The sequence below is a fragment of the Dasypus novemcinctus genome, chromosome 6 (genome assembly GCF_030445035.2).
Source record: "Dasypus novemcinctus isolate mDasNov1 chromosome 6, mDasNov1.1.hap2, whole genome shotgun sequence".
Taxonomy (NCBI): domain Eukaryota; kingdom Metazoa; phylum Chordata; class Mammalia; order Cingulata; family Dasypodidae; genus Dasypus; species Dasypus novemcinctus.
Genome location: NC_080678.1, coordinates 64,648,864 through 64,667,324, shown reverse-complemented (window position 1 = coordinate 64,667,324; position 18,461 = coordinate 64,648,864). Strand labels below are relative to the sequence as shown.

The 18,461-nt window shown below is 41.9% G+C and overlaps 1 non-coding gene across 1 annotated transcript; it reads right to left on the bottom strand.

Moving 5' to 3' along the window:
* Positions 1–710: 710 nt before the first annotated feature.
* On the bottom strand, positions 711–817 carry LOC111767374 (U6 spliceosomal RNA). Its single transcript, XR_002799211.1, has one exon. It is a non-coding gene; the product is annotated as a U6 spliceosomal RNA (small nuclear RNA).
* Between the last annotated feature and the right edge of the window lie 17,644 nt (positions 818–18,461).

Below are 18,461 nucleotides of genomic sequence, written 5' to 3'. Positions count from 1 at the left end.
TCAGTCTTACATCCTTTCTGAACATTCAAAGACTGTAGGGACTATATTACTCATTTGGATTTCTAGAGACTAGGTACACTTGGAAACAATTTTGAATTTATGCACAGGCTATATTATATTCCCCCCTTTGAAGCCAAGCTTAAGTTATTAAGCTTTGGCATCACTTGTCAGAGTCTCTCTGGACTGATTGGTATGTATATAAAGCCATGAGATGGGCAGCTGTCTGCCTTTTTATTATACCATTTATTAGGGTGCACATTCTGTTTACGATGAAAGGGAGGAGGCAAGGAAGGATGGTGCATACTCCCATGCAGAAGGCAATTATTCCCAGTAGAAGCTTGAAATTGTTTATTATAGACTGCCAGCTTCCAAAGCAGTTATTTAAATTCCAACCATTCTAGGTTTGTACTGGGACATGAGCAATTTTTACCATTTTGCTTGTAATTTCATCAATAACCTTTCCAGTGCTGTCTAATTCAAGGCAGCAGTTAGAGATTGAATTTTCCACAAACTCCCCCTTCAGCTGCCAAGAGATAGTCTAGGGCAAGATGGTTTTGATAGATAGCATTTCTTTTTTTTTTTTTTTTTTAATTGACTTTGTAATAATATTACATTAAAAATATATATGTGAGGTCCCATTCAACCCCACCCCCCCACCCCCCCTCTCCCCCCCCAACAACACTCGTTCCCATCATCATGACACATCCATTAAAAATATGGAACGCTTCACGAATTTGCGTGTCATCCTTGCGCAGGGGCCATGCTAATCTTCTCTGTATCGTTCCAATTTTAGTATATGTGCTGCCGAAGCGAGCACTGATAGATAGCATTTCTGAGTTTAGTTTGCTGTTGGGCTAGTAAGTTTAGTGTATGGGCAGTTTCATTAGTTATTATCTCTACCACAGCTTGTAGGTGGATGATTCAGTTTAGCATATAGTAGATTTCGATAACCCCACATGCCGTCCTCTGCCCAAGATGCTGGCCCATAGTATTGGGTTATATGCTCAGGGGGCCATTCTTCACCCCCCCTCCAGGTAATGACAGTCCTTTTTTCTCTTATGTTTTGATATACTGGCTGGCTTAGCTCTTTCCCTTCTGTTAAGGGAATGAAGAAGAAGGAGGGTTTTATTGTACCGAGTATACAAGTACCACACCAGTTTCATGGAAGTTCTCAGAATGCAACCTTCCCACAAATCCAGTACAAACCATTTGGGGCCATAAAGAGGCCCTTTGAGGTGGAGTTCCATGCTGTGATTAATTTGGGAAAAGTACAATTTATGAGAATGAAGTCAGATTCGTTCCATGCTCCCCAAGGCTCTGTTGTATTTGTGGCATAATTTTGGAATTTTCCCCCTGTACATGTTAGGTTTCCAAAAGATATAGAGGAGCTTAGGCAGACCCTTGAAGCACAATATTTTCCTATGATAGAAGTTTGCAAGGGCCACATACTATCTTGGGGGAAAACCGGGAGGCCAGTTTCATTATATGGTTGGCTGTAATTTATTCCCTGGTTTCCCAGGGTCACTAGTCTCCCATATTAGTACCTCCACATTTGTAGCACAAGGAGACATTTAAGGCTGCTCCTGCCACTTCAGCCAGGCTTATAAAGAGGTTTCTTGCTGCTTGTGGGATAGAAAAGGGCTTTTCCATTGCTTCATAGAAGGAGTGGAACACAGAATGGGCTTTACTTGTGAGTGGGTATTCCTGACACCCAACCCAGATGTAGGCTCCTGGGTCTATTCCTTTACCATCAATGTGGAGGCCCACTTGGACTCCCTGAGTTTGCTAGGATTCAGGTTTAAGGATGGTGAGGTTTAAGGGGTTACATTGACCATGTGGACAGTTAGCTGGGGCCATACCCTTGGTGAGGATAGCTGTTTGTTTAGCTATGTCTGTGTTCCAGGTGGCCCAGGTGACACAAGACCAGCAGGGGCAGTAGTATGCACCTATGTATTTGCACCAAAAGTACCCCCTTTGGGCTGCACTTTTCATTTCTGGAGCACACATATACTTATTGTTATGAATATACATCTGCTCCCAGCTGAGCCCTCCACAATCTGTGTTCTATGGTATCCCAGAGTCTGTAACTTGACATGTGTCAAATAGGAGGAACACTCATTGGTTCTGGATAGTGACTGGGATAGAGGAAAGTAGCTCCCCATTTTGATCAAGCAGTCTTATTTCCCATTTATGGGAGACTGTTGGGGGTCTAGGGTCATAGCAGGTTATTTGGCCAGATGCATTACAGATACTATAGGAGATTTCCTAAAACTTCCAGTGGTTATCTGGCCCTTGCAGGTGTAACGACTATGATATATTAATGTGGTATTGACATGGGCCCCTGTATGCACCTTTTGAATACATGGCTCACACTCTGTAGTGTAGACCTGGGACCAGGGGAGGGTCAGGGCTAGAAGTAGGATAAATAACCAAAGGGGCATTGTAACAGATTAAACCAGTTTCCTATTCTTTGGCTGTGCATAGACCAGTCAGCTTCCAGGGTGTGATTGGAACAGAGTTCGATGTTCCCTCCTCAATCTTCAGCTGTGCATGGACCAGTCAGCTCCCAGGGTGTGACTGGAGCAGGGCTTGGTGTTCCCCTTTTTTGCAAGATGAGTTTGGTTGAGCTGTGGGTATCTGAAATACAGGTCCAGGACTCTGGAGCAGCTCGCTTGACTCGGCTATGATGTATCCACAGGGTGATTTCCGCTACTTTAACTGCAGTGGGGGTGGATAAAATGACAAGATAGGGTCCTCGCCATCGAGGGGTTAGTGGAGCTGACTTCCAGTCCTTGACCCAAACTGTGTCTCCTGGCTTGTACGGGTGTATAGAGCTGCTTAAGCTAATGGGGGCCCTTTCTTGGACCCAGTGATGCAGGTTATGTAGAGTTTTTCCTAAGCTGATCATCTGCTGAGCTATTGATAAGTTTCTTCTTTCTCTGAGATCCCCTTCTATATTTCTGATTAAGGGAGGGGGCCTCCCAAAGAGGATTTCATAAGTGGTTAGGCTTAGTTTTTGGCTTGGGCTGGCTCAAACTTGTAGGAGAGCACTTGGAAGTACTTGCACCCATGTTAGCCCAGTTTCTTGGCAAATCTTGGCAATATAAGTCTTTATTGTATGGTTCATTCATTCTACCTTTCCTGAGCTCTGAGGATGGTAAGTGGTGTGCAGTTTCCATTGGATACGCAGTGCCTTTGCAATCTTTTGAGTGATTTCAGAGATGAAGGCAGGTTCATTGTCAGAGCCAATTGAGAGTGGTAGCCCATAGAGAGGAATGATTTCCCTGAGGAGAACCTTAGCTACTTCTTCAGCTTTTCCTGTTCGAGTGGGAAAGGCTTCCACTCAGCCAGAAAACGTACAAACAAGGGCTGGGAGATATTTATAGCTTCTGGATCATGGCATTTAGTGAAATCAACTACTAGATCTTCAAGAGGCATACTGCCAATTCTCTGGACTCCTGGGGCTCCTGTGGGCCCCTGGCAAGGGTTATTTTTTGCACATGTCACACACCATTGGCATAAAGCATGGGTGATAGCAACTAGCCTTGGGATGTAGAAGAATCTTTCTAATACTTCCTTAAGTTGGGTTTTTCCCAAGTGTGTGTTCTCGTGGTAGTCTTGAACTACAGTTGCTGCTAATATTTGTGGTACAAATATTCTGTGATCAGGCAATGTCCACCATCCATTTTCTCCTTGTGTCCTGCCCTCAGAGAGTATCCACTCTCTCTCAGCTTGAGTATATTGTGGCTCTCAATGACTCAGAGGCTGCAGGACAAGAGCAGGCAGTGTATATTGGAGATTCCGATAATTAAGAGGTTGAGAAATGAGAGCGGTGGTCAGGTTTTCAGATAGGGATCCTTCCCATGCCACTCTTTTGCTCCAGCGTTTGCCCTCCTATTTCCCTGGGCAATGGGGCCATGGCTTGTCTGGTGTCCCTTACAGTACATTACAGTCACTTTGACAAGCTCCCAAACTGCTCCTAGTAGCTCCAGAATCTGTGTACCATATTTAATGCTCTTCCCTCCCAAGTTAATGAGTCCCTGTTGTTTGTATAAGGCTCCATGCGCATACAGGGTAAGGAAGGCATATTTGGAGTCTGTGTAGATGTTAACTTTGGCTCCAGCTGCAAGTTGCAGGGCTTGGGTGAGGGCAATGAGTTCAGCTTTCTGTGCTGATGTGTTATCTTGGAGATGCTGCACCTCTACTGTGGTCTCAGATGTTACTACAGTGTATCCCACTAGCTGATTGCTGCCCTGCATAAAGCTACTCCCATCTGTGAAGAGCTCCATGTCAGGATTTGCCAGTGGCTGGTCTTGAAGGTCTGGCCGGGTGGAATATACTTCTTACAAGGTTTCCAGGCAGTTATGAGCTGGACCCCTGGCTACATGGGTAGCAGGGTGGCAGGATTTAGGGTTTTTACAAGTTCCAGCTGGATGGATGGATTTTCACATAAGAGGGTTTGATATTTAACCAGGCAGCTGTTAGTAAGCCAATGTGTTCCTTTGACTTCTAAGATTGTGATTCCTGCATGCAGAACCTGGACAATTATAGGCTGCCCAAGAGTTATTTTATAGCTTCTACTGTAAGCATGGCTTCAGCTGCTATGGCTTGCAAACCTGAAGGCCATCCCTGGCTACAGTGTCCAGTTCTTTGGATAGATATGCTATAGGTCTTTGCCAGGAACCAAGGTATTGAGTGAGTACTCCTACTGTGATGCTTTGGCAGTTGTGAACATAGAGGTAGAACAGCTTAGTGAGATCTGGAAGTCCAAGGCTCAGTGCTTCCATTAGAGCTTGTTTGAGAGCAGTGAGAGTGTTTTTCTGTGGGCTTTCCCAGAGCAGGGGATCATGATCTCCTCCCTTTGTGACTTCATATAAAGGGCACATGAGGATTCCAAAATTGGGGATCCAATTGCAGCAGAATCCAGCTGCCCCGAGGAACTCTCACAGCTTCTGGTGGGTATTGGGCTCAGGGAGACTACAGATTACTTTCTTTCTTTCAAGTCCCAATTCATGGCACCCCTGCATTATTTTGTATCCTAGATAATTTGACCTGAGGTAGGCAGATTTGGGCTTTTTTCTTAGACACTAGATAGCCTTTTTGCTGTAGATGCTTTAAAAGAGTATGGGTTCCACCAGCGCAGTCTTGATAGGTGGGACTTCTGAGAATGAGGTCATCTACATATTGGAGGAGAAAACAGTTATGGCTTCCTGCTTTAAAGGATTTGAGATCACTGGCCAAGTCTTGTCCAAAAATAGTGGGTGCATTTTTAAATCCCTGAGCCAATTGCATCCATGTTAGCTGCTGCTTTTCACCTGAGTTCGGATCTTCCCATGTAAAGGCAAAAATTGGCTGGCTCCGGGGCGCTACCCAAATGCAGAAGAAGGCATCCTTAAGAACCAAGCATGAAAAGTAGATTGCTGGTGAGGGTATTAAGCTAAGGAGAGTATATGGATTAGAAACTGCAGAATGAAGGATTATTACTGCCGAATTAATTGCTCTTAAGTCCTGGACTGGACTGTAATCCCCATCAGCCTTTTTAACTGATAAGAGTTGGGTGTTCCACAGAGACTGGCACAACCTCAATATGCCCTCATTCAGTAATCTCTGAATATGTAGCTGGATCTTTTCTTGCACTTCACATGGAACTGGATATTGCCTTATGCTTAGTGGACTGGCTGTAGGCTTTATTTCAGTAATAATTGGAGGAATGTCAGGCACCATCCCCATTGGGTTACCCTCTGCCCATACTTCAGGCACATCTTTAAACGGGAGCTGTGTGGCCATGTATTGGACAGTCTCACTGAGGCAAAACAGTCTCCATTCCTCCTGCATAGGAAGGGTTAGTGCTATTTTTGGAGGGTCCTGTGGCCCCAGTGTCAGTGTGGGTTGCCCCATGGCATCAAAGGTAATTTGAGCCTGCAGTTTAGACAGGAGGTCTCGACCCAGGAGGGGGACTGGGCATTCTGGAAAATAAAGGAATTCGTGAGTGACTTCCTTTCCCCCAATGTTGCAGGTCCTGGCTTGAAGGAAGGGCCATTGGGTACTTTTGCTGGTTGCCCCTATGATAGTGGCTTGTCTTTTTGATAGAAGCCCAACTGGCTTGGTCATTACAGAGTATTGAGCCCCAGTGTCAACCATCATATGTATGGTGTGGCCCGCAATTTAGACTCCGACCATAGGCTCTGTGGGGTTAGAGAATAGAAGCCCAGTCTGTCCTAATAATCTCTATCAGAGTCCTCCATTCCTGCCATCCCAATGATCTGATCTGCAGGTTTTTTTCTGAACCTTTATGGACCCAGCGTTTGGGCTGTGATGCCCCACTAGCTTTCCTGGCTAATGTTTTGGCTGCAGAGGAAGGGTCAAGTGGCCAGCTGGGACACTCTTGTTTCCAATGCCCATCCTCTTTGCAGTATGCACACTGATTTTGCCCTAGATGTGGGCCCTTCCCTCTACTTGGGGCTGGGGCTTGCCAAGTTACTCTCCTTGACACAGGAATGGATTTTTCCACAATTGCCACTGCCAGAAGATCTGCCTTTTTCCTCATCTTCTGATTTTCTTCCCTTCTTGTTTCTACATCACATTTGACATAGACCTTAGTAGCTACTTCCATCAGCTGAGAGATATTCATTCCAGCAAACCCATCCAACTTCTGCAGCTTTCTTCAGATGTTAATCTGTGATTGGGCAATGAATGCTACATTGACCATTGTTTGGCTCTCAGGAGCATCTGGGTTAAAGGGCTTGTATACATGAAACGCTTCATACAGTCTCTCATAGAATTGAGCAGGACTCTCATCCAGAGCCTGTAGAATTTGACTGGTCTTTGCCATATTCACTACCTTGCGGCTCCCCGCCTTGAATCCTTCAACTAAGGCCCTATGGAACATTTCTAGTCAGTTGAGCCCGGCGGCGTTATTTGGATCCCACAAGGGGTCCTCCTCTGGGAACTGCAAGTGGGCATATTAATCACTGTCCAAAGTTCCATCAGGTTGGTGCTCTCTAAGCCAGGTTAGAGCTTCCTGCATGACACACATTCTTTCTTCAAAGTTTAATAAAGCCGTTATAAGTTGTTTACAATCAGCCCAGGTGGGTTTGTGGGTCTGTATGATGGACTGGAAAAGGTCTGTCATGGCCTGAGGCTTCTCCGAGAATGGTGGTGTGTGGCTTTTCCAGTTAGAGATCCATTGTGGTAAAGGGCTGATAGATGAAATGTCCGGTTCCCCCGCTGAACCTGGCCATCTGCATTCTAAAAATTTGGGGCCCAGGCCTCACAGAGAGGTAGCTGGAAGGCAGCCTTTCTCTCTGCCCCCTCTGCCCCTGGGGCTTCATGTGGTTTGAGTTGCCCCTCTCAGCATCTCCCTCCTGACTGACAAGCAGTGCTGCAGTGGTGTTGCCAGGGGCAACCAGCTATAAAAGCAGGTGGTCTGCATGTTCCATTGGGGAAGGTGCCAAAGACTGCTGCAGAGATGGTAAAAGCTGCTGCAGGGATGGCGTAAGGCTCTCTGGTGCAAATGGCAGTAAAGGCAACTGCGGGGATGGTATAGGTGCCCTCTCTGATGGTGATAAAAGCAGCAGTGGGGATGGTGTGGGTGTCACACTTCCCTGAGCCAATGATGACAACAGGGCACTGCTTAGGGAGACTAGCTCATTTTCATTCCTTAGTACTGCCTTAGACTACAGGAGTCATCACATAAGGCAGCAGAAATTCATGTTTGTATGGCCCTTCTAAAATGGGCAGATTGGCACTGGACTTGGGGCACACTTTCTTTGGGCCCTTTGCATGGTGATTGTTTGGTCTGGTCCCTGTGACGGCACTCCTCAGTTTCTGTGTTAAGCAAATTCTAGCTTCTGTCACGCACTTCCCTAACCAAGGTGGGTTTTGGCTCACAGCATTTTCCCAAGCATCGATGTAGGGGAATTGGTCTAGATATCCTGTATTTCCAGTTACAGCATCATGGACTTTACGGATGATCCAGGGATCCAAAGTGCCCTCCTGGGGCCAGCCCATGCAAAAAGTTGGCCATTCTAATTTACAAAGCATCCTAAGCTTTCCTGGCTGAAACCTTCTGCTGTTTTATACATCTTCACAGAATGCACGGGAGTTTTTCAGCATACAACCTAATGGGGTTCTACTGTGTGTGTTTCCCATTTCCATCCTGTGCTGACAGTGCACAACAGTCACTCAAGTCTTACGCTTCGTCTGTCTCCAGCCTTGTCCCTCGCGGGAGCTTTTGGTGCCTCTTAACCTTAGCAGATCAGTATACGCCCCCCTATATGGAAAAGGGTCCCTTTGCAGGGACCCCCCAGATCACCCTTGATCATTTGAGGTCTCCACGGAACCATGGATTAAGACTCTGTACTTGCCCCGCAGAAGTGATTTTCTGCATCTCACTCAGTCACCACAAGCACACGCATACAACCACCCGCCTTTCCTTTCCTCGGACATGGAGAGGAGACGACTTCCTCCTGTATTCTGAGGAGTACTAGGGCCTCCCCTTTTAGAGAGTTGATCAGGCTCCCTCTTAATTTTAGAATTAGGCTTTTCCTGCTCTATGCCCCTGGGGGTCTTACCAGTCCGACGTGCGGAGCTCTTGCTTCCTTCTCAGTGTCTCTCAAACCTTCCGGTGCCTCCGTTTCATCCGGGAGGGGCTCCAGTGAAGACTGCAACCTCTTTCTGGACTCAAATGGGGTGTCCAGGGGCACCCAGGGCTGGGTTCCACCCAGGCCCTCTCGGCCTCCTCGGAGACGTCCGGGAAGGGCAAACAACTGTTGCCGCCTCTGACCTTCTCAGCGCAATCCTGGACGAGCCCCGAGAAATGTTGTAGAGAAGTGGGGTGTGCGCAGTATTGAAGGCCAGGACATGAGAACTCTGAGAAGGAAGTTGATTTATTTTGACCTGCCGGACTCGGTGGACTCCTGTCCTAATAAAAACCAAGCCCCAAATAGAATTTTGGGTTCCCTTTTATACAGAAAAGATATAAGGTTTGGGAGTTAAATAGTGCCCTTTTGAAAGAAAACTACTTTCCTTGTTAGTTAAGTGTTTGTCTGAGTACCAGATAGGTTTTCAATTAAAGTACCCCCCACATTTCAGGTGAGCTTGAATTAGCATATCCTCCACATTTCAGGTGAGCTTGAATTAAAATTCCCCCCCCCCCAACACACATTCTGTCTGGATGCAACCTTGAATACACATTCAGTCTTACATCCTTTCTGAACATTCAAAGACTGTAGGGCCTATATTACTTATTTGGATTTCTAGAGACTAGGTACTCTTGGAAACAATTTGAATTTATGCACAGGCTATATTAGTGGCTAATAGTATAAATACAAGAATGTTTTTCTTTTACATAGTATTAAGAATATCATGATACATGGTAAAATTATAACTAATATAATTTATAAACAATAGTTAACAGTAATATTGCAATATTTTGCATCAATGGCAAAGAAGATATTATATAATTTCTGAGGGAAAACAATAGGGGGGTATACAGGGGTATAGGATTTTTCCTTTTTGAGTAATGAAAATGTCTTAAAATTGACTGAGGTGATGACAGCACTAAGTCTGTGTGTGATGAAAATGAAATCCCCTGGGTGTACACTTCGAATGGATTATACAAAGCATAGGACTGTATAACACAGGAAATACTGTAGTGGAATATGGTCTGTGGTTAACAGAACAATATGAGAATATTCTCTCTTGAAATATAACAAATTTCTAATTTATATAATTTAGTACTATATAATACTAATATATATATATAATTAGTATTATATATAATACTAATACAGGGTGCTAATAATAGGGTGGATTGGAGATAATACACTAAATACATATAATAAGATGTGGGCTATAATTAGTAGTAATATTTTGACAATGCTCTTTTATAGCTTGTAACAAATGTTTCACAACAATGCAAGGTGTTGGTAGTGGGATGACATATGGGAGCCTGTATGATGATGTGCATGTTTGTTTTGTAAGTGCACAACTTTTATTATATACTTATTGTTTAAATATGTTCATGTATGAATGATATACTTCAATAAAACTTTATAAAAATTTCATTTAATTGATATATTTATCTATATACTAGTACAAATCTGTTTTAATTACTGTAGATTTTATCATTTTTAATTTTTTCTTTATTATAGAAGTTGTAGGTTCAAAGAACATGCATAAAATACAGAATTCCCCTATGCCACACTACTACCAACATACTTACATTGGTGTGGAACATTTATTACAACTGATGATAGCACATTTTTATAATTATACTATTAATTAAAATCCATGGTTTAGCTTAGGGTTAACTGTTTGTGTAGTGTAGTTCCATTGATTTTTAAAAATTTATTCTGTTACCATATATACAACCTATTCCCCTTTTAATTATATTAAAATAAAATTTCAGTGTTGTTAATTACATACTCAGTATTGTGCTGCTGTCAGTCTCATCCATTACCAAAACATTTCCATCCATTCTAAATAGGAACCTTGCACATTTTAAGCCCTCACTTCCCATTCTCTATCCCTACCCCATCCCCTGGTAAACTATATTTCAGACTCTCACTCTGAATTTGCTTATATTAATTGTTTTGAAACAATGAGATCATACAATAGTTATCCTTTTGTGTCTAGCTTATTTCAATCATTATAATGTCTTCATGGTTTTTCCATGCTGTCACATGTATTAGGATTTCATACTTTTTAAGGCTAAAATAATATTCCAATGTATGTATGTAACAGATTTTATTTATTCATTCATCAGTTTTTTGGATACTTGTGTTGCTTCAATCTTATGGCAATTGTGTATAATTCTGCTATGAACACTGGTGTGCAGACATAAGTTTGAGACCCTGCTTTCAATTTTGGGAGGTATATATCTAATAGTGGGATTGATGGGTCATATGGTAGTTCTATATCTAGCTTTTGAGGAATTACTAAACTTTTACACAGCAGCTGCACCATTTCACATTGCCACCAGCAATGGATGAGTGTTCCTATTTCTCCCCATCCTCTCCAAAACATTTCTGTTTTTTTTTTTTAATTAACTGCCATTCTAATGTGTGTGAAGTGGTATCTGATGGTTTTGATTTACATTTCACTGATGGCTACTAATGTTGAGTATCTTTTCATTTGCTTTCTGGCCATTTGTCTATCTTTGGAGAAATGTCTGCTGAAATCTTTTGCCCATTATTAAATTGGGTTGTTTTTCTTTTTCTTGTTAAGTTGAAAGTTTCATTTGTATATTCCAGATATTAAACCTTTATTGGATATGTGGTCTCCAAATAATTTCTCCCATTGAATAGGTTGTCAGTTGACTTTCATGATTAAACAATTTGTGGCTCAAATATTTTTTTTTTAATTTTGATGAAGTACCATATATCTTTTTTGTTGTTGCTTATGCTTTTGTTGTAAAGTCTAAGAAACCGTTTCCTAACCCAAGAGCCTGAATATGCTTCCTACATCTTCTTCTAGGAGTTTGATCACTCTAGCTCCTTTATTTAGGTCTTTGATCCATTTTGCATTCATTTTTGCATATGGTATGTGGTAGGGTTCCTCCTTTTTTTTGTAAATAGAGATCCAGTTTTCCCAGCAGCACTTTTAAAGAAACTATTCTTTCCCAGTTGAGTGGTCTTTGTACCTTGTCAAAAATCTGTTGGCAGTAAATGTGAATGTAGATAGCTGAGCTCTCAATTCTATTGATCTCTATGTATGTCTTTGTGCCAGTACTGTGTGGTTTTGATTACTGTGGCTTTGTAATAAGTTTTAAGATTGGGAAGTTTGAGTTCTCCAACTTAATTTTTCTTTTTCAAGATGGCTTTAGCTATTCAGATCCCCTTATCCTTCTATATAATATTGATGATTGGATTTTCCATTTTTGCACCCTTCAAATCTGTCAGTCCTTCATATAGTTCACTGTTTGGCTATTTTTTTTGAATAAAGGTTTTGTTTATTTATTTTTTATTTCTCTCCCCTCTCCACCTCCCCCAGTTGTCTCCTCTGTGTGTTCATTCACTATGTGTTCTTCTGTGTCCGCTTGTATTCTTGTCAGTGGCAATGGCAATCTGTGTCTCTTTTTGATGTGTCATCTTGCTGCATCAGCTCTCCATGTATGTGGCACCACCCTGGGCAGGCTGCACTTTTTTGTGTGCTGAGCAACTCTCCTTACCGGGTGCACTCCTTGCATGTGGGGCTTCCCTATGCGGGGAAAACTGCTGCGTGGCACAGCATTCCTTGCACACATCAGCGCTATGTGTGGGCCAGCTCATCACACAGGTCAGGAGGCCCTGGGTTTGAACCTTGGACCTCCCATTCAGTAGGCAGATCTTCTATCCACTGAATCAAATCTGCTTCCCTGCTGTTTGGCTATTAGGTTCATATTTATTTATAATTGTTACATCTTCCTGTTGAATTTTCACTTTTATTAGTATTTATTATGACCATTTTGTAAATTGTAACCCTTGTAACTCTTTTAGATGCAATTCTATTTTATCAGATATTTGTATAGTCACCCCAGTTCTCTTTTGGTTACTGCTTGCATGGTACTTTTTTCCATCTTTTCACCTTCAACCTACTTGTATCTTTGACATTAAGGTGAGTCTCTTCCAACATCATAAAATTGCTCATCTATTTTTTTATATATATACTGCAATTTTATTTCACTTGCACAAAGTTAGCATGTAGGAAATTTAAATGAAACAATATGGTAAAAATAGCAAAGAACTGAACAAAACTAAAAGGAAGTATAGCTAAACCATGAGAATTCAACATTTGTTAGTGTTTCATCCTCAGTTTTCATTGACACTTGATGCTTACAAATTTTTTAAAAACCTTTTAAAATCATGATGACTATTTGGAAGACATTTCAGCACCAGCACTAAGGTTTGTACATTCAGTTTGTTTGCAGTTGACTTGTGAGCCATTTACAATGGTGTATATTACACATTTGTCACAGAAGATCACAGTGTTGAGGAAAGCAGTACCTTCCTGCAATTAGAAAGGATTTCCTAAATTGTACTTGGCTTAAAACATCCAATGTACAAAAGTATAAAAACCATCATCATGGTTACAAGGAGCATAGTTTCAATAACAAGGAAAATAACTTAACCTTCAGTTTCCCATTTTAATTACTAAAACCTCTAACTGATACGACTGTCATGTATGACAGTGAAAGTATACAGCAAATCCCTCAAACTTTTGGAAAGAATACTTTTAGCAACCTGGAATAACACAAAATGATGGAAAATATAGCATCATTCAAAACCGATTCTTTTTTGTTATTTTACACAGATATTGTGGTAATATTAGTTGGTCATGTATTTTTATCCATTCTGCCAATCTCTGCCTTTTGACTGGAGAGTTTAATTCATTTACATGTAACATCACTACTGATAATAGAAGGCATTTTTCTGTGATTTTCCTATTTAGCCTTTGAAAGTTTTATGCTTTTTGTCCCTCACATCTATTAAAGCCTACTTTCATTCTTATTTGCTTCCTCATGTTGCACTATATTGAGTGACTTCTCATTTTTATGTGGATATATGTTTCATCTATTCCCCTTTTGGTTACCATGGGGTTAAAATTTAATTCTGAAATATATAACAATTATATCTGGTTTGATACTAACTTAACTTCACTAGTATGCATGTATACTTTTCCTTTACTCCTCTATTCCCCACCATTTTTTTACTTGTTACCACTTATATCTTTGTACATTGGATGCTCAAAAACCAGAATTTATCATTACTTTTATGCACTTGCAATTTTGTACCCATAGGAAGAAGTGGAGTTACAACCAAACAATACAATAACACTGGCATATATAATTACTTAAATGGTTACCTTTACCACAGGTCATTACCTCTTTATGCTACTTTTAACCATGTCTAGTGTCCTTTCACTTCAGTTTGAAGAATTCCCTTTAGCATTGCCTATAGGGCAGGTCTAGTAGTAGTGAACTCCCTCAACTATTTTTTTTTTATGTGAGAATGTCATAATTTCTCCCTCAGTATTTTTTTTGGATTTATTTATTTATTTATGCCCCCCCCCCCCCAATTGTCTGCTTTCTGTGTCAATTTGCTGTGTGCTCTTCTGTGTCTGCTTATATTCTCATTAGGCAGCTCTGGGAACTTATCCTGGGGCCTTCTGGAGTGGGAGAGGGGGTGATCATTCTCTTTCACTACCTCAGCTTCCTGGTCTGCTGCATCTTGTATTATTTTTCCTCTATGTCTCTTTTCGTTGTGTTAATCTTGCTGTGCCAGCTCTCCACGTAGGCCAGCACTCCTGCACGGGGCAGCACTCCTGTGCAGGGCAGCCTTCCGCAGGGGCCAGCTCACCACATGGGCCAGCTTGCCTTTACTATGAGGCCTTGGGCATCAAAACCTGGACCTCTGTATGGTAGACAGGAACCCAATTGCTTGAGTCACATCATGTCTCATCAGATATAAAATTCTTGACTGACAGTTGTTTTCCTTAAACACTTTAAGTATTTCATCCCACTGCTTTCTTGCCTCCATGATTTCTCATGAAAAATCTACAGTCAATCTAATTGGGACTCCCTTTTATGTTTGGGTGGGTTTTTCTTCATGTTTGTCCTGCTTGGTGTTCTCCAAGCTTCTTGGGTATGAATATTCACATCTCTTTTGCTAAGTTTAGTAAGTTCTCTGTCATTATTTACTTAAATATTCCTTCTGCCCCATTCCCTCTTCCTTATCTTTCTGGGCCTCCCATACCTTGGTACACTTGATGGTGTCCTCTAGCTGTTTTAGCCTATTTTCATTTTTCATATTTCTTTTTTCTTTCTGCATCTAAGCCTGACTCATTTCAAGTGTTTTGTCTTCAAATGCACTGATTCCCTCTTCTGTCAGCTCCAATCTGCTCTTGAAACTCCTGGGCTTTTTTCATTTCAGTTATTATGGTCTTCAACTCCAATAGTTCTCTTTAGTTCATTTTTAAAATATCTGTCTCTTTACTTGGCTCTCATTTTATTCATTTATTGTTTTCCTGATAATTTTTTGTTTATTTTTCTGTACTGTGCTTCATCTCCTTGAATATTTTTAAGAATATTTTAAAACTATTTTCTTAATATGTTCACATTCTTATTTTCTTCATTGGGTGTTTTCTGTATTTCCATCTTCTTCCTTTGGATATTCCATGGTTTCCTGTTTCTTCTTTGTTTGTATTGTACTCTTTTGTTGCACACTCCTTACTCCCTGAAATGACTCTCTCTTGGTTTTGTAATAAGCTGGTATTAAGACAGAGATTTTCTGGAGATTCAGTTCTCCTTTCAGGAAGGTCTGCCCATGGTGAATGAATTGTGCAGCATTTTCCCTGCCTTTCTGGGCCTCTGTATTGTCCTGTGCTTTTGCTTGTTAGTTGTTTTGGAGTTACCCTATTTATAGGAGTTTGGTTTTCTCCTCTATTTTTTCAGGGGACAAACCTCCCTCTCTCAGGTTTTTGAAGCTGGCATGACTTTCTATGACTGTGTTCACACTATAAAAGCAAAGTCGAGTAACTGTGATAGAGGCAATGTGGCCTGCAAACCCTAAATTTTCAAATGATAGTTGACTATTTATAGAAAACTTGCTGATTCCTGCTGTGCAACATAAACAATTGCCCATTTCTACCAGGTGTTCACTTTGAAGAAAAATTAACACCTTAATTTTTAACCTGTATATTAACAAAATGGCCTCTGCATTACAGGATCTTATTTAGGGCATATGCAATCATAGAGCTCACAATTATTGTCAGAAGAACTTTACTCCAACTGATGAAAATGAATCTCAACAAATTTCCAAATGTTCAATGCATTCATTCTTAATATTCCAAACAAATTTTCTACAAATTTCATGGAAATAACACCATTGAGTTGGAAAACTTCAACACATTTCCCATACCTTATATTTCCCAACCAATATTATCTCTTATACTTCATTAGATTATATGCTACAGTAGGTTTTTAGAGTAATTGAGCAAATTAACCTGTTTTGTCCCCCTAACCTCTTTATGTTGATCATTCACTTACCACTATCCTATGAATTTCTTCTTGAAACACATTAATTTCTTCTAGAGGTTTTACATTAAAAGCACTGATAAGAAAAGTGCTGCATTTTAAGGATGATTTTATTTCTTCTTATGTGATCTCCTGGGGCTGCTGGGCCATATGGTAAAGGAACACACAATGTCTCTTTCTCTCTCTCTGACACATTTAGAACATTCTTGAGCTCTGTTGACCTCCAAAAGCTTTCTCCATTCCTCTGAAATTCCCAGGTACTTTCTTTCAATTCTATAAGGTCTTATTTATTCAATCATTTTTACTTTAGTCAAGTAATATTTAATGGAAGTCTGACAGATGTACCACTGGGGTCCCTGTAGTAAACAATGAACAGATTTCTGTTGAGTAGCTAATTAAAACCCCCTTTTCTTTCTATATTCTTGGTCATCCCCCTACTTTTATTTTACTATATATCATCACTTTGTTTTTTTTTTTTTAAATTTACATACAGTAAGCTTAACTTTTCTTTTGAAATACAGTTTTGGGTATGACTTTATTCCAATAAAACTTTATATATGAAAAAGGAAGTACTATATTGGACCTGTGGGCCATACTTTTCCAGTACCTAGTCTATGGAATTGTTAGAAGAATGTCACAGGGAAAAGCACCTTTCAATAATGGGTCATTATGATTTTTCGTTAAGTATAAAATACCAAAATAGAGGTCAAACATGAACTTGGATCAGCTAAAAGGAAAATCCAGTTTTGATCCAATTGTAATAAAATTTTAGAAGGGTAATTTTTCTTGAAGAACCAGATCTCTTTATGACAAGTGACAAGTGAAGGAGGTCTCCTGGAGAATCACACATACAGAGTGAACATTCTGTGATTGACTATTTGCACAGACTGTACTCTGCTAATCTAGCCTTGTGCTTACCAGAGCATTGGAGAAGAGAATTAAAAAGATAAAATGAATGGAAATATATTGAATCTGTCCAAGGTGCTCATAAGAAGTGGTAGAGCTATTGTTTTAGTTTTCTAAAGGCTGCAAAGCAATATACCGGAAATGGATTGACTTTTACAATGGGGATTGATGAAGTTAAAAGTGTATAGTTTAGAGGTTGTGAAGATGTACAAATCAAGGCATCATCAGGAGATGCTTTCTCTCTCAGCTGCAGCTATGGGCAATCAGGCACATGGTGGCATCCACTCATCTCTCCTCTCTCCTCTGGGCGCCATAGCAATGCGGTCACCCCTCAGGCTGAAGTGTGGTTTGCTGGCCTGGTGGGGGAGCAGCTGCAGTAGGCTAGGGTGGCTGGTCGGACTCACCGCCACCCCTGAAGGGAGCTCGACATGGGTGCAGAGTGCCCTCGGGTCTCCCCTTCTCGGCAGCCATGCTTCCGCGGCCGCCCCTCCTCCTGGATAGCGCCACACGATGCCTTAGGAGGCAACACCCTTCTTCTTCTTTCTCCCTGCGCAGGCGCAGGGCAGAAAATTCCAGTCCACCTTTTCCCCTCCCCCCGACAGCAGCAACAGCCGGGCGTGGGCGGGAAACTCAAGTCTGCCCTCACCCCAGCAACAGCAGCCACCAATCCCTAAACCCTGCCACTTCCCCCAGCAACAGCAGCCACCAATCCCTAAACCCTGCCACTTCCCCCAGCAACAGCAACAGCCAATCCCTAACCACCACCCCTCCCCCATCCAGTACCGCCCACTGACCTTTCTCCGGCAACCAATCAGAGCAGGGTGTGGCTTCGACCAATCAGCCTTCCCCAGCCCCTATAAAACTGTTGCCTCTCCCTCAATAAAGTTGGACTTGCGTGTTTACCTTGTCTCCGCGGTAGTTCTTCTGCCGTGCGCCCTCCAGTCCTGAGAGCCCCCGACAAGGGCCTGGCCTCCCTTGTCCCCAGTTCGTCACCTGCTTCTCCGGGTGACCCCTTCGTCGCTGGCTTCGCCGGGCGACCCCGTCAGCCGAACCGCGCAACCCCTGCGAGACCGACCCCTCGTCTGCTGCCGGACCGACCCCTCGTCCCAAGTGGGACCGACCCCTCGTCCTAAGCTGGACCGACCCCTCGTCCGCAGCCAGACCCCACCTCTACCGACCGAGCAAGCCGCTGCAGTGGCATCCACTCATCTCTCCTCTCTCCTCTGGGCGCCATAGCTTTCAGATTTTGACTTAAGTGGTTTCCTCTCAGCTTCTCTGTTTCATTGACTTTAGCTTTTGACCCCAGTGCCTTCTCTCTCAGTTTCTGGGTTCCTCTTTGTCTCTGCAGCTTTTTACTGTGTCTGCAGCCTTTTATTCCTCCATTTATAAAGGACTCCAGTAAGAGGATTGAGACCCACCCTGGATCATACAATCTAATCAAAAGTCTTTAATTGAAGTAATTTAATCAAAAGGTTGCACACCCGTAGGAAAGGACTGATTTAAAAAAATAATTTTTCTGGAGTCCACAAACAATCTATCA